Here is a 19242-nt window from a genome sequence, read left to right on the forward strand (position 1 = left end):
TATCCACGGCCTCCTCTACTGTCAAAATGAATCCAAACTCAGGTTGGAGGAACAACACCTTATATACTGGCCGGGTAGCCTCCAACTTGATGGCATGAACATTGACTTTTCTAACTTCCGTTAATGCCCCTCCTCCCTTCTTACCCCATCCCTGATATATTTAGTTTTTTTCCCCCCACCTCCCTCTTTTTTTCTCTTTTTTTTCTCTCTTTCTGCCCATCACTCTGCCTGTTCTCCATCTCCCTCTGGTGCTCCCCTCTCCCTTTCTTTCTCCCTAGGCCTCCCGTCCCATGATCCTTTCCCTTCTCCAGCTCTGTATCACTTTCTCCAATCACCTTTCCAGCTCTTAGCTTCACCCCACCCCCTCCGGTCTTCTCCAATCATTTCGCATTTCCCCCTCCCCCTCCTACTTTCAAATCTCTTACTATCTTTCCTTTGAGTTAGTACTGACGAAGGGTCTCGGCCCAAAACATCGACCGTGCTTCTCCCTATAGATGCTGCCTGGCCTGCTGTGTTCCACCAGCATTTTGTGTGTGTTCAGTGAATGTTACTTACTTGGATTATCCAGCATTTTATTTTCATTTTTAGAATCTTTTTATTGGTACATAATCTTCTACAGCTATAAAATGATACAAAACTTCAACAAATTAATATGTATACAATTAATAAAGCTGAAGAAAAAAAGCTGATCGTAATATATATATAAAAATGGAAAAAAAAATTATATATAGGAAAAAGAAGGAAAAAAAAGAACCCCATCTAACTAAGAAAAAACCCCCACTAACTACAGAAAAAAAAACCATTAGGAATCAACACCCTGAAGCAATACGTTTAACCATCATCTAAATATATAAAGAAAAAGAGTCATCAATCGCCAATTCATATTTTAAAAAAATAAAATTGGAAGGAAACCATATAGAATAATTCAAATTAAATGGTAATATTTGGCAAAAGAACCCCATCTTCTCTCAAAATCGAATCGGGGTTCAAAAGTTCTACTTCTAATTTTTTCAAACTGAGACATAACATTACTTCAATTAATGTAGGGGAAGAGATATCTTTCCATTTTAATAGAATTGCCCTTTTTGCCAATAATGTAACAAATGCAATTACATGTTGATCTGAAGATGATGCAGAACTATTCCAAATAGAGCAGTCAATCTATTAGGTTGTAAATTGATTTTCAGAGCTTTAGAAATTGTAGAAAATAAAGATTTCCAAAACAATTTTAATGAAGAACATGATCAGAACATATGTGACAAAGTAGCTACTTCAGTTTTACATCTATCACAGTAGTTGTCTATACTAGGAAATATTTTAGATAGTCTCTCCTTTGTTAAATAATAACGATGGACAATTTTAAATTGAATTAAACAGTGGTTGGCACATATAGAAGAAGAATTTACGTTTTTCAAAATTTGAACCCAAATCTTCATTAACAAAGGTCATATTAAGTTCTCTCTCCCAATCTTGTTTAATCTTTAGTGGTAGGTTGTCTTTTTGTAACAAAAATAAATCATAAATTCTGCTAATGGAACTTCTCACGAAAAGATTCAACTTCAAAATGGTATCCAACAAATCAGATTCTAGTAAATATGGAAACTTAGGTAAATATTGTTGTAAAAAATGTTTAACCTGAAAATATTGCAAAAAATGTGTATGAGTGAGAGAATATTTGTTAATTAACTCTTCAAAAGTCATCAATCGACCATCACAAAATAAATCTGTAAAAGAATGGATCCCTTTATTTCTCCATAGGAGAAAAATGGGGTCAATTATTGAAGGTTTAAATGAAAAGTTTCGATATAAAAACCTGACAACTTAAATTGTTTAAGATTTTAAAAATTGCGAAACTGAACTCAAATCCATAGGGATTGTTTAATAACTGGGTAAAGATTTAAATTTGGAATTTTAGAGAGCTGTAAAGGTAATGGAACTCCTAATGTTGAAGTTAAATGAAATTGTTTAACAGCTTTTAATTCCAAATCAACCCATAGTGGTTTTTGGCTCTTATCGAGCCAGTATAACCAAAAACATAATTGTCTAATATTCACAGCCCAATAATACAGTCTTAAATTAGGAAGTGCAAGTCCACCATCTTTTTTGGATTTTTGTAAATGATACTTGTTAATTCTTGGTCTCTTATTGTTCCAAATAAAGGAAGAAATAAGAGAGTCAATTTGATCAAAAAATTTTTTAGTTAAAAAGATAGGTATATTTTGGAAAATATATAAAAATCTAGGTAAAATCATTATTTTCACAGCATGGATATGACCTGGAAAGAGTAAGTGGATTCCATCTAGAAAATAGTTGTTTCATGGAGTCTATTAAAGGAACTATATTAGCTTTATAAAGATCTTTATATTTTTTTAGAAATTATAATACCTAAATATCTAAATGTATTAACAATTCTAAAAGGAATATCATTATATGTACTAACAGGAGCATTTAATGGAAACAATTCACTTTTATTCAAATTAAGTTTATATCCTGATTATTAAGTTTTACCAAAATCTTTAAGTGTTTCCAAAAGATTAGGAATTGATTCCTCAAGATTCAAAATAAAAATCAAAAGATCATCTGCATAAAGAGAAATCTTATGTATGGTTCCATTTATAGAAATACCATAAATGTTTTTAGCTTCACGTAGTGTTATAGCTAAAGGTTCCAATACAAGATTAAATAATAAAGGGCCTTTGACAAAGAGCTGCACATGATGCTGCTAAACAAGATAAGAGCAGGAAAGATCGTAACATGAATAGAGCATTGGCTGACTAGCAAGCGGTGAAGAGTGAGAATAAAGGGGGCCAATTCTAGTTTGCTGTCAGAAACTAACGGTGTTCCACAGGGGTCGGTATCGGGACTGCATCTTTTTATGTTGTATGTCAACGATTTGGATGATGGATTTGATGGCTTTGTTGCCAAGTTTGCAGATAATACAAAGATAGCTGGAGGGGCCAGTGGTATTGAGGAAGCAAAGAGTCTGCAGAAGGACTTTGTAAGGTCAGGGGAATAGGTAAAGAAGTGGCAGATGGAGTATAACTTAGGGAAGTGTATGGAAATGCAGTTTGGTAGAAGGAATAACCAATTTTCTAAACAAAGAGAAAAATCAAAAATCAGAGGTGCAAAGTGACTTGGGATGCCATATGCAAAGTTTAAATTTGCAGGTTAAGTTAGTGGTAAGAAAGGCAAGTGCAATGTTAGCTATCATTTTGAGAAGACTAGAACATAAGAGGTAGGATATGATGCAGAGGCTTTTTTAAACGTTGTTGGACTGCACTTGGAGTATTGTGAGCATCTTCAGGTTCCTATTCGTAAAGTTGTAGGGTTATAGAAAAGTACAATTTGGAAACTAGCCCTTCAGCCTCTTTAGTCCATGAAGAATCATTTAAACTACCTGCTTCCATCAATCTGCACCCAGATCATAGCTCTCAGTTCCCCTGCCATCCACGTACCTATCCAAACTTCTCTCAAATGTTGAAATCGAGCTCGCATGCACCATTTGTGCTGGCCCCTCATGTTCCCGCTGAACTTTTCATCTTTCACCCTAGTTCTAGTCCCACCCAAACTAAAAGGAAAAAGCCTGCTTGCATTGACGATATCTATACCCCTCATAATTTTGTATACCTCTATCAAATCTCTGCTCAATCTTCTACATGCCAAGGAATACACTCCTAACCTATTCAATCTTTCCTTATAACTCAGGTCCTCCAATACCAGCAGCATCCTTGTAAATTTTCTGTGACGGTGTTTGGATATGACCCAACTGCAGAGAGAGAGAGAGAGAGAGACTAAAGCGGATTGATAGTTCACAGAATTTAACACAAATAGGATTTTAAGGGGAAGGAATACAGTAGATTCTAGGCTAAACAGGGCCGTTAACTAAAACTCTCAAATGGAAGACCAGCTGCCAGTATCGCAGCGGAAAAGATTATCTAAATATAAAATGAACACTGCCAGTCTTCAGCGTCAGTCAACTTGACAGTCCAGTTTATCAGGCACAGCCAAATGCAAGCAGGTAGCATAATCTTGACAAGAGCTACAACAAAAAGGAGGGAGTTCTAGCTGCCATGATAAAACAGTGATTAGTTGGAATGTGCATATTCATGAACGCAATTGCCAAATTTACTGTGCAGCCCCCCCCCCCCCCCCCCGTGAGGGCGAATAGACCCTGCAGCAAAGTCCATTGTTGCGACAGGGCCCGCTTCCCGAGGTGCTGCTCCTGAGGCAGCACAGATCTGTGCCCGCAAGAAGTCTCCCTGGATGGGAGACTTGTCCAAGATGTCCTTCACCCAGGATCCAAGATCGTTCTTCAAGTCCATACCCTTCCCAATCCACAAAGTATTGAATTCCTCCGAGATGCCAGGTGGCACCACACAGTATCGACCAGGGAACTACTCACCAGCGGGCAGGAGAGAGAGGTGGAGTGACTGGAACCAGGGAGAAGTAGAAACCGTCTTGAGCTGGGAAACATGGAATACTGGGTGGATCTTAATTGATGCTGACAGACACAATCTATAAGAGACCTTGTTGACAGCCTTTTCAACTTTAAGTGGTTCTACATAGCGCAAAGCCAATTAGCGGCTCACAGCTTTCGGGGGAAGATCCTTTATTGCCAATCAGACCTCCTCTCCTAGCTCTGGATGCACCGCAGAGAAGCCCCAGCTCATCTCCAAGTTTGCTTGTGCCACTAGATCAGCTGTTCAGCGGCAGGAACTCCTATATCAATCTCCTGGTCAGGGAAGAGCAGGGGCTGGAATCCCCACTGGCATTCAAAGGGAGACATACCAGTGAAGGATGACTGGAGATTATTGTGGGCGATCTCTGCCCAAACCGATTGGGAGCTCCAGGATGTGGAGCTGGAAGAGGCAAAGCAGTACAGCGTTGTTCCAACTCCTGATTCACTCGCTCAGTCTGGCCATTAGATTGGGGAGTGGAAACCAAATGAGAGGCTGGCCGAGGCTCCTACAAGAGAGCAGAAAGCCTTCCAAAAGCGGAAAGTGCACTGTGGTCCACGATCAGACACTATGCCCTGAGGGAAACTGCAGAGCCTGAACCATGAGAGTGACAGTCTCACGAGCCAACAGGAACTTAGTGTTACGACACACACCCAGCCACGCCAGCTTCTGGGGTTTAGACACCCTTACTCTCCGGAGTATGGATAGCAGGCCCCTTTAAAGATTCAGGACTGTACCGCTAATTGACAATCATGCTTTGGGCACCAAGAATTGAGTATTTAAGGGGCACCTGAACTGTGGCTCGATGATTAATTGCAAGCCTTACTAGCGATTTCATCTAGCGTTTGTTTCGTGCTCAGTTCTTGATCCAGTTTGATACCATGCTTCGATCCTTGCTTCAGATAGTCCAGCATTTGGATCCAAGCCATTTACAAGAAGGACTCTCATCACAGAACTACTGTGCCAACATGGACCCAGTAGGGTATAAGAGTCTTTTGTCAACTGTGGCCAGCCACAGCAAGAAAATTTCAAGACAGAGCCTGAAGATACACAACCTCCAGGTCACCGTGTGCCAACTACTGTAGGAGGGAAGTCAGAGTTGCTAAGGTGAAGCTGTCGGTCACTCTGCGGAGCTAGTCCATCTTCAAACCGTGGAGAGATTCGACGGTGACTCCAGCTCTTGCCAGGGCTTCCTCATCCACTGTTCATTACTCCAGCCACCCCCGGTTCCCTTCAGAGCACAGAAAGGTGGCCTTCATTATCTCTCTTCTAACTAGAAGATCATTGGGAACGTAGCTCAGAGATTTGCTTGGACTCAGGGGAATTCATGGGCGCCATGTGGAAGGTGTTCCATCACCCTGCTGGAGCCAGCCGAGCTTCAGACCACCTGATGAAGATTGGACGGGGGGAAGGCCATGATTGAATTCTGGACCTTGGCCCAAGGGGGAGGCCTTGACCACATTACACCACCATGGACTCCGAGATGAACTGAAGGATGTCCTCACCTTAAGTGAACCAGCTGAGGACTTAGAGGTTCTGATCAACTGATCTGTTCGTCTAGACAATCGTCTGACAGAGCGTAAGTAGGACAACATCAAGAGTCCAAAGAGGGCTGGTCCGAGGCCAGACTCAACACATAGTTGTCCTATCCCCTGACCTCGTACCATGAGCAGCCCGTCTCCTGCTCAGGATCTTGTTGAACCCATGCCAATCGGTCACATAAGCATCTCCACTGATGAGAGGTTCTGGCTTCCGAATCAAGGTTGCTGCAGTTTCCACCGAGAAACAGGTCAGCAGCGGACTGAATGTCTGAAGCAGCAGCTGTCAGGAGAACTGTTCAAACCGACCAGTGTCGGGAGGACTGTGACGGTAGCAGAATCCACTCCCAATCTCATGGATTTTGGTGTCACACTGAGGGCGGAGATCGCCTGGGGTGTATATTGACGAGAAGTAAATGCTTTTTGTTTGGACTCTGGAGCAGTGGGAAATCTCCTGGACTTGGGGACCACCCTTCAGCTCAACATACCACTGCAAGTGTTGAGTCAACCCATTCCCACAACTGTCTTGGATGGCCGTCCGCTTGGTTCCGGGCAGGTCAGCAGCATATGATGAGGATAGAGGATCATGCAGAGGAGAATAGTTTCTATATAATTGAGTTTCCTCACATATCCCTGATCCTGTCCCAGCATAACTCTTCCATGAACTGGAAGGAAGGGAGGATCATTGCATGGTCTAGTTGCTGCAAGAAGGTATGTTTTTGGCTTTGTGTTCCAATCCCCAGACTCTCCTGAGACAGCAGCCAAAAAGCAGACAGATTTTTGGAAACTCTCTCCTAAGCTCAAGCGGAAACAAGTCATTTCCAGATAAGCCTGTGCGAGTCCCAACCCAGTCAAGTCAGAACTAGATTTCTAGTTCAGGAGCAAACCATGGAGGTGCCCAAGCAGTCTAAGCCCAAGAGCTCCAGTTGCTAGGTCCCGTCTAAGGGGAAGGCTCCAAAGAGTAGACCCTTGGAGCCAAATCTCAGGAGCACAAGGACCATTTGCCACACCTCACCGTCGATGTCTGAGGAGATGGACAAGGATTTAGACTGTAACGTGGTCTCTGCTTTCACTGAAGACTCTAGTGAAGCTATGGGGGAGACTCTGAAGTCTGCTGAATCAACCCCACTACCGACAGAGTCTCAGCAGTCATCCTCAGAAGAAGGTTCAGGGATAATTGCAGCACCCAAGCTGGTAAAATACCTTTTGCCTACAAGGATTTGGAACAGGTCTTTAGTAATGGAAAAGAATTGACTCTTCCACCTGTACTATAGATCTGCTGCCTGGTACCTGTCTTCCATGGGGTCGATTATACGCACACTCAGGCCCAGAGAGAAGCTCTATGGAGGAGTATATAAAGGAGGTTCTTGCCCTGGGATTCATTTGGCCCTCCACTTCTCTAACTGGTGCTGGCTTCTTCTTCATACTGAAAAAAGGATGGGAGACTGACTATGCATTGATTATAGAGGGCTGAATCGCATAACGATCAAGAGTTGTTATCTCTTCCAGTTATGAACACTGCCTTCACGATTCCTCAAGGGGCAAGAGTACACTTGAAGCTAAACTTGCAGAATACATGCAGCCTGGTGTGCGTAAAGGAGGGTGACGAGTGTAAGGTGACATTCAACACACCGACAGAGCACGATGAGTACCTGGTCATGCCCTTCAGCCTTGTGAATGCACCAGTAGTTTTCCAGGTCTTTATAAACTATGTACTCCGGGATGCTCTCCATAAATATGCCTTCATCTACTTGGACGACATCCTAATTTTCTCTAAGTCCAAGGAGGAGCAAGTCACTCACATCAGAGATATCGTAAAGAAGCTTCTTGATTGCGAGATTTACATCAAGCTGGAGATGTCTGAATTTCACGTAACCACCATTTCTTTCTTGGGCTTCATCACTTCTAATGGCAATTTCAAGATGAACCCTAGTAAGACACAAGCAGCTGGAAATTGGCTACAGCCATCCAGTGTGAAACAAGTCCAACAATTCCTGGGATTTGCCAACAGTTACCATTTACCAAAAGTTCTTCAGAAACTTCAGCTCAGTGGCAGCTCTGCTGACAGCCCTCAAGAATCCATGGACTTTTGTCTGGACTATCAAAGTGGAGGCTGTTTTCGAAGAGCTCAAACAATGGTTCATGGCAGCTCCCATTTTGGTTGCACCTAACCTGGACCTTTCCTTCATCAAGGAGGTGGACTGCTCAGGTGTCAGAGTAGGTGCAGTGTTGTCTTAGTGGACACCTTTAGACAATATTGCACACCCATGTGCATTCTTTTCCAGAAGGTTATCCACAGCAGAGGTGAACTATGACATTGGGAATTGGGAATTTCTTGCAATTACGTTAGCTTTGGAGGAATGGCAGCACAGGCTAGAGAGAGCCAAGAACCATTTATTGTTTGGGCAGATCACAAGAACCTGGCTTATATTCAGGAGGCCAAGCGGCTGAATTCCAGACAGGCCTGGTGGCCTTTATTCTTTAACAGCTTTAATTTCATCCTGACCTATTGACTGGGGTCAAAGAACCAGAAGCCAGATGCCTTGTCTTGTCAGTTTGATGAACCGGAATCAGAAGAGCAGCCCACCACCATTTTGCCCCAAGTCAGGGTGGTAGCAGCAATTTGTTGGGGAATCGACACCCTTGTTCAGAGGGTCCAAGGGCAAGGGGATGTAAGAACAATCCTCCGGGTGGGCTGTTCGTCCCAAGTTCTATCCGGTCCTAGGTACTCCAACAAGGACATTCCTCGAGAATAACTGCTCACCCGGGGATTGCCAGGTTCCTTGAGTTTATCAGGAGGAACTGCTTGGGGTGTTCAGCAGTTCCTTGTAGACGGAAGGATTCAGACCTGAGGAACAGTGCTGGATTCAGTGCTCAATCATAAGCCTTACTAATGATTTCATCTGGAGTTTGTTCCATCTAGCATCTGTTTTGTGCTCAGTTCTCGATCCAGTTTGATACCATGTCTTAATCCTTGCTTCGGACACTCTAGCATTTGGATCCAAGCGATCCTCATCTCGGACCCCTGTCACACTTAGGCAGGGCAATGAAATGGCCTGCCTTGGAGAATCGAACCACAATGACCAGAATGGTAGTGCTCCTGCTAGACAGAGGCAGCCCAGTGATAAAATCCACCGAGAGGTGGGACCAGTGGTACTGGGGCACAGGCAGTAGACATAGCAGACCCACAGGATGCAGGCAGGACATCTTGCTCTGAGCTCAGGTGTGACAGGCAGATACAAAGTCATGGATGTTGTGGGACAAAGCCACTAAAATTAACTCTTTATAAAACTCCTGGGTCTGTTGAATTCCTGGATGGCCAGCCAAAAGGGAGGAGTGAACCTATTCCAACACTTTGGAGTGCATCATAGCAGGGACAAACAGTCATTTGGGAAGTCTCCCTCCTGAGCCTGGGTCCAACTGTTGAGTGGGCCTCACCTCCAACTCTATTCCCCAGATCACTGACAGCAATGCATGAGTGAGGCAGGATGGGCTCTTGATCAGCCTTCTCCTCAGATCAGTCTAAACTGCCGGGAGAGAGCTTCCACCTTGGTACTCTTTCTGTTGGGAAGTTAAGTGAGGATGAGATCAAACCGGGTGAAGAAGAGACCCCACCGAGCTTGACAGGAGTTGAGTCTGTTTGCATCCTGAATATAGGGGAAGTTCTTATGATCTGTCCAGACCAAGAAAGGATGAGCTGCCCCTCCAGCCAGTGTCACCATTCATCCAGGGCCTCCTTAACAGCCAAAAGTTCCCGGTTCCCAGCATCATAATTACTCTCAACCAGAGTGTAGCAATGGGAAAGGAAGGTAAAGGGTGCAACTGGCTATCTGCAGAAGAGTGCTGAGAGAAGATAGCTCTGATGCCAACATCAGATGTATGCATCTTGACTAAAAATGGCCATGAGGCGTCTGGATCTTGCAGCATTGGGGCAGTGACGAAACGTCACTTTAACTCCAAAAATGCTTGTTTGAGATTCCTTGTCCAATGGAATCCTGCAGAGGTCTTCCTGGGGAGTGCATCTATGAGAGCCACAACAGAGCAGAACTTTCAGATGAAGTGGCGTTTCAAGTTTGCAAAACCCATGAAGCACCATACCTGTTTGACTGTGGAGGGTTTGGGCCACTTTGCAACTGCCTCAACTTTAGTAGGGTCCATCTGAACTCTGTACGGGGAAAGTATATAGTCCAAGAACAACACCTGCTCTTTATGGCACACACACTTCTTGGGTTCGGCATGCAGGTTACTTTTGAGAAGCCATCTGAGAACCCCTTGGACAATCAGGACATGTTCCTGATGAGAGCAGGAATAGATAAGAAGAAGAAAGCCCTTAACTCCAAGTGGAGTCATCAGGACGCTGTTGTGACAGCATTTTTTTTTTGGCAGGCTTTCTTATTTTTACAAGGCTGAGTTGCTAGTTCAATGCTCAACCCAGCACAGATGGAAAGCGTGCAAGGGAGGTGGCTGGATTCCCCACTACGCCACCAGCCGGCCAGGAAAAGATAAGGGCATTGTCTAAACACAGAAAAACAAACTGGTTCAACATGTTCCTGAGCATATTGTTAACAAAGATGTGGAAAACAGCAGGGTATTGGCCAGACCAAAGGGCATCACAAGGTACTCATAGTGGCCATTAGAAGTGTTGATAGCTGTCTTCTGCTCATCCCCTTCTCTCATACAAACCAGACTATAAGCATTACGCAGATCAATTTTGGAAAACATGGTTGGTCCCTAGAGATGCTTGAAGGTAGATGCCAACAGGGAAAGAGGGTGGCAGTTCTTCACAGTAATATTGTTTAAAGGCCGATAATCAATGCAGGGATGGAGCTTGCCATCCTCCTTGCTCATAGAAAGGAAGCCTGCTCCTGCTGGTGAGGCGGATGGGCAGATAAACCCCTTGGCTCCTTTATGTAAATTTCCATGGCCACCATTTCAGGATGAAAGAGGGAAAAGAGGCAGCCCTGGTGAGAACTAGTGCAGGTAGGAGGTCTATGGTACAGTCGTATGGCCAGTGTGAAGGCTGTGAGGTGACTTTCCTTCTACTGAAGACCTCAGAAGATGAGCACATTCAACCAGAATACCAGAGAGGTCCACATCCTTAGCTGACACAGGAGGGGATTCATGGACTGGAGATTGAGCTGGACCCAGACAGGTAGGGAGGCATCCTAGTCCCCACTCTTAGATAGATAGATAGATAGATAGATAGATAGATAGATAGATAGATAGATAGATAGATAGATAGATAGATACTTTATTCATCCCCATGGGGAAATTCAACTTTTTTCCAATGTCCCATACACTTGTTGTAGCAAAACTAATTACATACAATACTTAACTCAGTAAAAAATATGATATGCATCTAAATCACTATCTCAAAAAGCATTAATAATAGCTTTTAAAAAGTTCTTAAGTCCTGGCGGTTGAATTGTAAAGCCTAATGGCATTGGGGAGTATTGACCTCTTCATCCTGTCTGAGGAGCATTGCATCGACAGTAACCTGTCGCTGAAACTGCTTCTCTGTCTCTGGATGGTGCTATTAGAGCACTCTTGGAGTGCTATAAGAGACCAATCAATCTGTGGGTTATGTCAGGATTACCAGGGGAGGCCAAGCACCTATGGCAGTCCAGGCGAATCAATGAGAATGATTCCAGGAATGAAAGGGTTAATGTATGAGGAGCATTTGATGGTTCTGAGGCTGTACTCACAAGAGATTAGAAGTATGAAGGGGGATCTCACTGAAACCTATGGGATATTGAAAGGCTTCGATAAACTGCATGTGGAGAGGTTGTTTCCTATTTGTGAGTGAGTCTAGGACCAGAGGCACAGCCTCAGAATAGAGGTATGTCTGTTTGGAACAGAGATTAGGAGAAGTTTCTTTAGTGAGAGGGTGGTGTATTTGTGAACTTCATTGACATGGTCTGCTGTTCAGTCCAAGTTATTGAGTGTATTTGTATTGGAGTTTGATGGGTTCTAGATTAGTCAGGACATCAAAAATTGCCAGGAGAAGGCAGGAGAATGGGGTTAACAGGGATAATAAATCAGCCGTGATGGAATGGCAACTTAGACTCGATGATCCCGAGTGGCCTAATTCTGCTCATATCTCTTATGGTCCTGTATCTATAAGTCAGTATATGATCAAGATATTTCACATTCCACTCATTTTTTGTGGAGCTATAAAAACTTTTTTTAATAAATCATCGCAATATGAATATTGACAAGAGCTTTTAAAAGTGTACAATTAAAAATCCAAGTATCTTTTATGCCTGGGACTAAACAAATTTACATTTGACACACCAGGGGAACAATTCTATTGAAAAAACTGAAGGAGTGTGCCCTGACGTTAGAATGGTAATTTTGGACGGTTGTCATAATCTCAAGTATTTAGATTAGATTAGATTATGAGGACACTCAGTCCTCGTTTATTGTCATTTAGTAATGCATGCATTAAGAAATGATCCAATGTTCCTCCGGAGTGATATCACAAAATAAAAAAGGACAAACCAAGACTCACACTGACAGAACCACATAATTATAGCATATAGTTACAGCAGTGCAAAACAATACCACAATTCGATAGATGCAGACCATGGATGCGGTTTAAAAAGTCTCAAGTTCCGATCGACTCCAATCGTCCCGATATCAGACAGCAAACGGGAGAACTCTCCCTGCCATAAACTTCCAGGCACTGACAATTAATGCCTCGGAAGCACCCGACGACAGCAGACTCTGAGTCCGTCCGAAAACTTCGAGCCTCCGACCAGCCCCTCCGATACAGCCTCCCGAGCACCATCATCTGCCGAGCGCCTTCGACCTTGTCCCGGCCGCCATCTTATCCTCCTTGAGATCAGAAGAGGAAGATTTTCCTTCCAAATACCACAATATTGCCATGGTAATTCTGGTGCCTCACAGCTCCCCGGACCCAGCTGCAATTCTGATCTCTAAAGCTGTGTGTGTTGAGCTGGCAGATTCCTTCTGTGATAAGGCAGGTTTTTCCTGCTGGTCTGGTTACTTCCATATTCTAAACATGAGCAAGTTGAAAGGTTACTTTAAAAACACCATTAACACAGGATGGGAAGAGAATTAGGTCGGAGTAAATGGACATGATAAAAGGAGAGGTCATAGTGAATGGGAATGGTGGTTTCCCCATTTCCAGGTTGATTCTGAAAAGAATGGTTTAACTTTGAAAAGCCAATAAAACCATAGGGAACTTCTAAAGCAGACACCAGCGAGGGACAGGAAGGTTATCCTCAGTGGAAGGAATGTGCAGCTGAAATTAGTCAGTATCTTACTAAACAGTGTAACAAGCTTCAGGAGCCAAGATGGTTCCCCATGCTGTTGCTTCACATATTTGTAAATATGCATCAAGTAGACTGACTCAAATGAGGTTTCCAGGTTCCAGCCTTCAAAATTGAATCGGAGAGTTACTCTCAATATCAGTTGGACAGAAATCCCAGAAGAAGCCCTGCAAACTAACAGCAATTTCATGTTTGGCAGCTCGGAAAAAAAATCTAAAAGGATTCCTTGGCTTCACATGGCTAATTGTAAGGGTAAGAAAGCAGAGATAGGGCTGGTGCAGAAGGGAAATGGCAAATTGCTAGAACCCTATTGATGGTTGGATGAGTTTATTCTTGCTCCAATTTACTTGCGCTCTTCTGTTTTAGAGAAAGATAGCCAATAGTAGTGAGAGCAGTAGTCTTAGTGACATCTGAAGAATAACAGTGGACTCAGAATGACGAATATGATGTAACTCAGTAGAGAGACAATTTGTAGTGATACGGAGCAAGGTTTCTGAGAGTGAGGATGACCCTGACATTGACTTTTAAAATAATGCTAGCACTTGCATTTAAATGTAACATGAAATGTGTCTGTAAAATAACACAAATGTTCCATATTGCCCTGCTTTGCTTGAACAGCAAGATATGCTTAAGGTTATCATTCAATTCAAATACAGCATGTCAGTGCACTTTCTGTGTTCCCAATTAAAACCATCCAATTACATTGATATAATTACTGTGTAAAATCTACATTCCATGAATAAATATTAAATATAATGTGAATCTAATTTCTTAATCTATTATGTAGTAATGCACATTTAGCAAATTAGCTAATTGTTCAGAAACTGAGTCTAAAACAGCAAAAAGAAATTAATGAGAAAACAATACACCATTTAATGCATTATTTGAAGGCTTAGTGTAAATCTATGATGTTACTTTAAAAATATTTACCTACAAATGCAAATCCATTCTGTTTATGCATCCTGCTTACTCTAGATCACCAGAATGAAATGCATATTGTGATGCTGTCTTTTAGACTGAAGGAATGAATACTACATAAGGACCTGCTGGACTCCAAGGGCCCATTAATCTGCGTGGTCACAAAAGAAGTTCCTGATGCACAAAACACTGGTGAAACGCAGCAGGGCAGGCAGCATCTATAGGAAGAAGCACTGTCGATGTTTCAGGCAGAGACCCTTCGTCAGGACTAACTGAAAGGAAAGATAGTAAGAGATTTGAAAGTAGGGCGGGGAGGGGGAAATGCGAAATGATAGGAGAAGACCGGAGGGGGTGGGTGAAGCTAAGAGCTGGAAAGGTGATTGGCAAAAGGGATACAGAGCTGGAGAAGGGAAAGGATCATGGGACAGGAGGCCTAGGGAGAAAGAAAGGGGGAGGGGAGCACCAAAGGGAGATGGAGAACAGGCAGAGTGATGGGCAAAGAGAGAAAAAAAGGGGGGAAACTAAATACATCAGGGATGCGGTAAGAAAGGAAGGAGGGGTATTAACAGAAGTTAGAGAAGTCAATGTTCATGCCATCAGGTTGGAGGCTACCCAGACGGAATAGAAGGTGTTGTTCCTCCAACCTGAGTGTGGCTTCATCTTGACAGTAGAGGAGGCCATGGATAGACATATCAGAATGGGAATGGGAAGTGGAATTAAAATGTGTGGCCAGTGGAAGATCCTGCTTTCTCTGGTGGACAGAGCATAGGTGTTCAGTGAAACGGTCTCACCAATATATATAGAAGGCCATACCGGGAGCACTGGACACAGTATATCACACCAGCCGACTCACAGGTGAAGTGTTGCCTCATCTGGAAGGACTGTCTGAGGCCCTGAATGGTGGTTAGGGAGGAAGTGTAAGGGCAGGTATAGCACTTGTTCCAATTACAAGGATAAGTGCCAGGAGGGAGATTGGTGGGAAGGGATGGGGGGGATGAATGGACAAAAGAGTCACGTAGGAAGCGATCCCTGCGGAAAGCAGAAAGACGGGGGGAGTGGGAAAGATGTACAAAAGCTGGATGAACTCAGCAGGTCAGGCAGCATCTGTTGAAATGAGCAGTCAACTTTTCGGGCCGAGACCTTTCGTCGGGACTGAAGAAGGAGGGGGCAGGGGCCCTATAAAGAAGGTGGGGGGTGGGTGGAAGGTGCCAGGTGAAAAACCAATCAGAGGAAAGATCAAGGAGGAGGGGATAGGTAGGAGAGGTAAAGAAGGAATGTAAGGGGAAAGCACTATGGGTCGTAGAAGAAGACAGAATCATGAGAGAGGTGATAGGCAGTTAGAAGAGGAGGCAGAGTGAAAGTGGGATGGTGGAAGGGAGAAGGAGGGAGTTACCGGAAGTTGGAGAATTCAATGTTCATACCAAGGGGCTGGAGACTACCTAGACGGTATATGAGGTGTTGCTCCTCCAACCTGAGTTTAGCCTCATCATGGCAGTAGAGGAGGCCATGTATGGACATATCCGAATGGGAATGTGAAGCAGAGTTGAAGTGGGTGTCAACCAGGAGATTCTGTCTGTTGTGGCGGACGGAGTGGAGGTGCTTGACGAAGCGGTCCCCCAACCTGCGTCGGGTCTCGCCGATGTAGAGGAGACCACACCGAGAGCACCGAATGCAATAGATTACCCCAACAGACTCACAAGTGAAGTTTTGCCTCACCTGGAAGGACTGTTTTGGGCCCTGATTGGTGGTAAGAGATGAGGTGTGGGGACAGGTGTAGCACTTATGCTTGCAGGGATAAGTGCCAGGTGGGAGGTCTATGGGGAGGGACGTGTGGACCAGGCAGTCACGGAGGGAACGATCCCTGCGAAAAGCAGAGAGGGGTAGAGAGGGAAAGGTGTGCTTGGTGGTGGGATCCCGTTGGAGGTGGCGGAAGTTACAGAGGGTAATATGCTGGATCCGGAGGCTGGTGGGGTGGTAGTTGAGGACAAGGGGAAGGCGGTCCCTGTTGTGGTGATGAGAGGATGGGGTGAGAGTAGATGTGCGTGAAATGGGAGAGATGCGTGATGCACCATCAATAACTTTCTGAGACGTGAGGCGAGATATTGGCTTTTATTGACTGGAAGAAAGAACAAGCAGCAATTGACCACCACACTGCATCCTGGAGACTGAGGGCTGGGCTCAGGCCTCAATTGCCTTTATACTGGGGTCTGTGGGAGGAGCCACGGTCAGTGGGAGGAGCCACAGGAGCAGTCAGCGTGGGGGCGTGTCCAGACAGGAATATGTAGTTCACCACAATGCGTTTGAGAGCAGAGTTGATGGTGGAAGAAGGGAAGCCCCTTTGTTTAAAAAAGGAAGATATCTCCTTCGTCCTGGAGTGAAAAGCCTCATCCTGAGAGCAGATGCGGCAGAGATGGAAGAATTGCAAGAAGGGGATAGCATTTTTGCGAGAGACAGGGTGGGAAGAGGAATAGTCCAGATAGCTGTGAGAGTCAGTGGGATTATAGTAGATATCAGTAGATAAGCAGAAAGATAAGTAGAAAGTAGAAAGATCAAGAAAGGGAGGGAGGTGTCGGAAATGGACCAGGTAAATTTGAGGGCAGGATGAAAGTTGGAGGCAAAGTTAATGAAATCAACGAGCTCAGCATGCATGCAGGAGGCAGCGCCAATGCAGTCGTCGATGTAGCGAAGGAAAAGAGGGGGACAGATACCAGTATAGGCTTGGAAAATGAACTGTTCCACACCTTTGGTTTGGAGGAAGTGGGAGGAGCCAAAGGAGAAATTATTGAGACTAAGAACTAATCTGCTAGACAGAGGAGAGTATTGGTAGAGGGGAATTGGTTAGGTCTGGAATCCAAAAAGAAGTGGAGAGCTTTGAGACCTTCCTGGTGAGGGATGGAGGTATATAGGGACTGGACGTCCATGGTGAAAATAAGGCGGTGGGGGCCAGAGAACTTAAAATCATTGAAAAAATTCAAAGGGTGAGAAATGTCAGGAACATAGGTGGGAAGGGATTGAACAAGGGGGGATAAAACAGTGTCAAGGTATGCAGAAATGAGTTCGGTGGGGCAGGAGCAAGCTGAGACAATGGGTCTACCTGCACAGGCAGGTTTCTGGATCTTGGGTAGGAGGTAGAAATGGGAAGTGCGGGATGTGGGAACTATGAGGCTGGCGGCAGTGGATAGGATAAGTGGTTTGCAAACCGATAAGGCAATGATTTTTTTCTCCTCAGAGTATACATGTATATAGGCATTTGTTCAATACTTGGACACAGAAAATGTGACATGACCATGTCAGTGGTTGGGTAAAAGCTCTGAGGAGCTCTGGGCCATAGCTGAGACAAAGGTCCAGTTAACTGTGTGAGAGAAACATCAAAACTTCAATCAGGAGGAGAGAAATCTATGGATAATCGAATGGTGTGAAATGTGTTAGGCTGCTGTGAACGGTCATTGATACTGCAAAACAGTATGCAAGCGGTATCAGAATCACTGAATATCTTGGAGTTAACATGCTTTGTATCCTGAAAACACACATAGGGGAAGACAATAGATAAGCTCAGCAGGAAGGCTGTTTCTGTTCTGAGGGTGGAATTGGATCCCCTGGTGGTTGTCTCAGAGAGGGGAATGCTGTGGAAGCTTTGAAGCATTATGGACAATCCCTTTCACCCTCCTCATGACATACTGGACAAACAGAGAAGCACCTTTAGTAACAGACTGAGGTGAACCACTGAATGCCACAGGAGCTCCTTTCTCCCTGTGGCTGTAAGACTCTATTCTCCCCCTCCTTAAGAATATAAGTACACAGTTTCATTGCACATCTGTATTTGCACTATTACTTTTTAATACACATTTTTTTCATACCTCAATGCTTAAATTTTTGTATTTTAAAATATATATTGCTGACTGAACGATCTTGCAACTATAATTTCCTTCAGGATAAGTAAAGTTTTATCTTATTTTAGGTAGGATCCTGTGACTCCAACTCATCATGCCTGAAGTTCTGGATTAGTTAATTTGTTCACCAGAGCACACCAAACTTTTCCATGCTCAACATATTTGGTTATTGCTATTCTGCATGACCCAGTCATTTGTCATTCAAGATTATTTTCACCTTGTACGATCATGTCATATACAACCCTCTGCTGGTTAGTAAAGCAGTTAAATTCCCAAGATATCCTTCATTATACAAAAATTAAATGACAGGAGGCAGCTTTTACATGGAAGGAAAATAACCTCAGACTTGGTGCTACGATTCTTTGGAACCTGAAATCTAAATAAATAAAGATAAACCAATTACATTCTAATTAATTATATACAATGTTACAGATATCTGTTGCTTATTTGCTTTCCTGACATCCAGATTTTGCCTTTAAATTCACCTCACTGAATTTAAACATTTGTTCCAGAGCATGGCTCTCACAGATCATTAGGATGTCTTTGGGCTATAATATAATAATGTTGTAATCCTCTCTGGCCACCTTAATTGATTCTAAATTATTATTCAATGATGATCAAGTCACTTGTGGCTAGCAATAATATTTTCAGCTGGCTGATTCTACCCAACAGATGTAGAGGGTCCCTCCAGTCCACCAAACCGATTTCTGTGGTATTAAATGCTTCATATCTTCCCTTGAATTATGCTAATGAAAAGAAGGCAACAGTGGGCATTTGATCCATATGTTTAATGTCTGCCCTAGTTCCTCTATCATCCAATCTCCACATTTCTTATGGTGAAAGTTGCACTGTGCTGCTCACCCTCTTTGTTTGTCATAATGGTAATGATGATGGTACGCTCCACCATTGCCGGGCAGTGATGACGCCTTCTTTCCTCGATCTTCCCTTTTCGCACACTGGCCTTCATCCTGAGTGTTACAGCGCTCCTCCTTTTCTTCACTGGGATGTATGAAGATCATATTTATTGGATGGTGTTGCAAACATTTGCCAGTATGCTGCTTGGCTTCAGAAGCATGCACAAGGAAGGCCGATAATTTGTAAACTGATGCCTTGAGATTGTTATAGTATCACTTGGCATGAAAAC

The 19242-nt window shown here is 43.7% G+C and overlaps 1 protein-coding gene across 4 annotated transcripts in view; it reads right to left on the bottom strand.

Moving 5' to 3' along the window:
* Window positions 1-19242, bottom strand: part of LOC140734466 (5-hydroxytryptamine receptor 2A-like) — a 380090-nt gene that overhangs the window by 252608 nt on the left and 108240 nt on the right. The gene's annotated exons all lie outside the window — the stretch shown is intronic.

The sequence above is a fragment of the Hemitrygon akajei genome, chromosome 10 (assembly GCF_048418815.1).
Source record: "Hemitrygon akajei chromosome 10, sHemAka1.3, whole genome shotgun sequence".
In the NCBI taxonomy this organism is placed as follows: Eukaryota; Metazoa; Chordata; class Chondrichthyes; order Myliobatiformes; family Dasyatidae; genus Hemitrygon; species Hemitrygon akajei.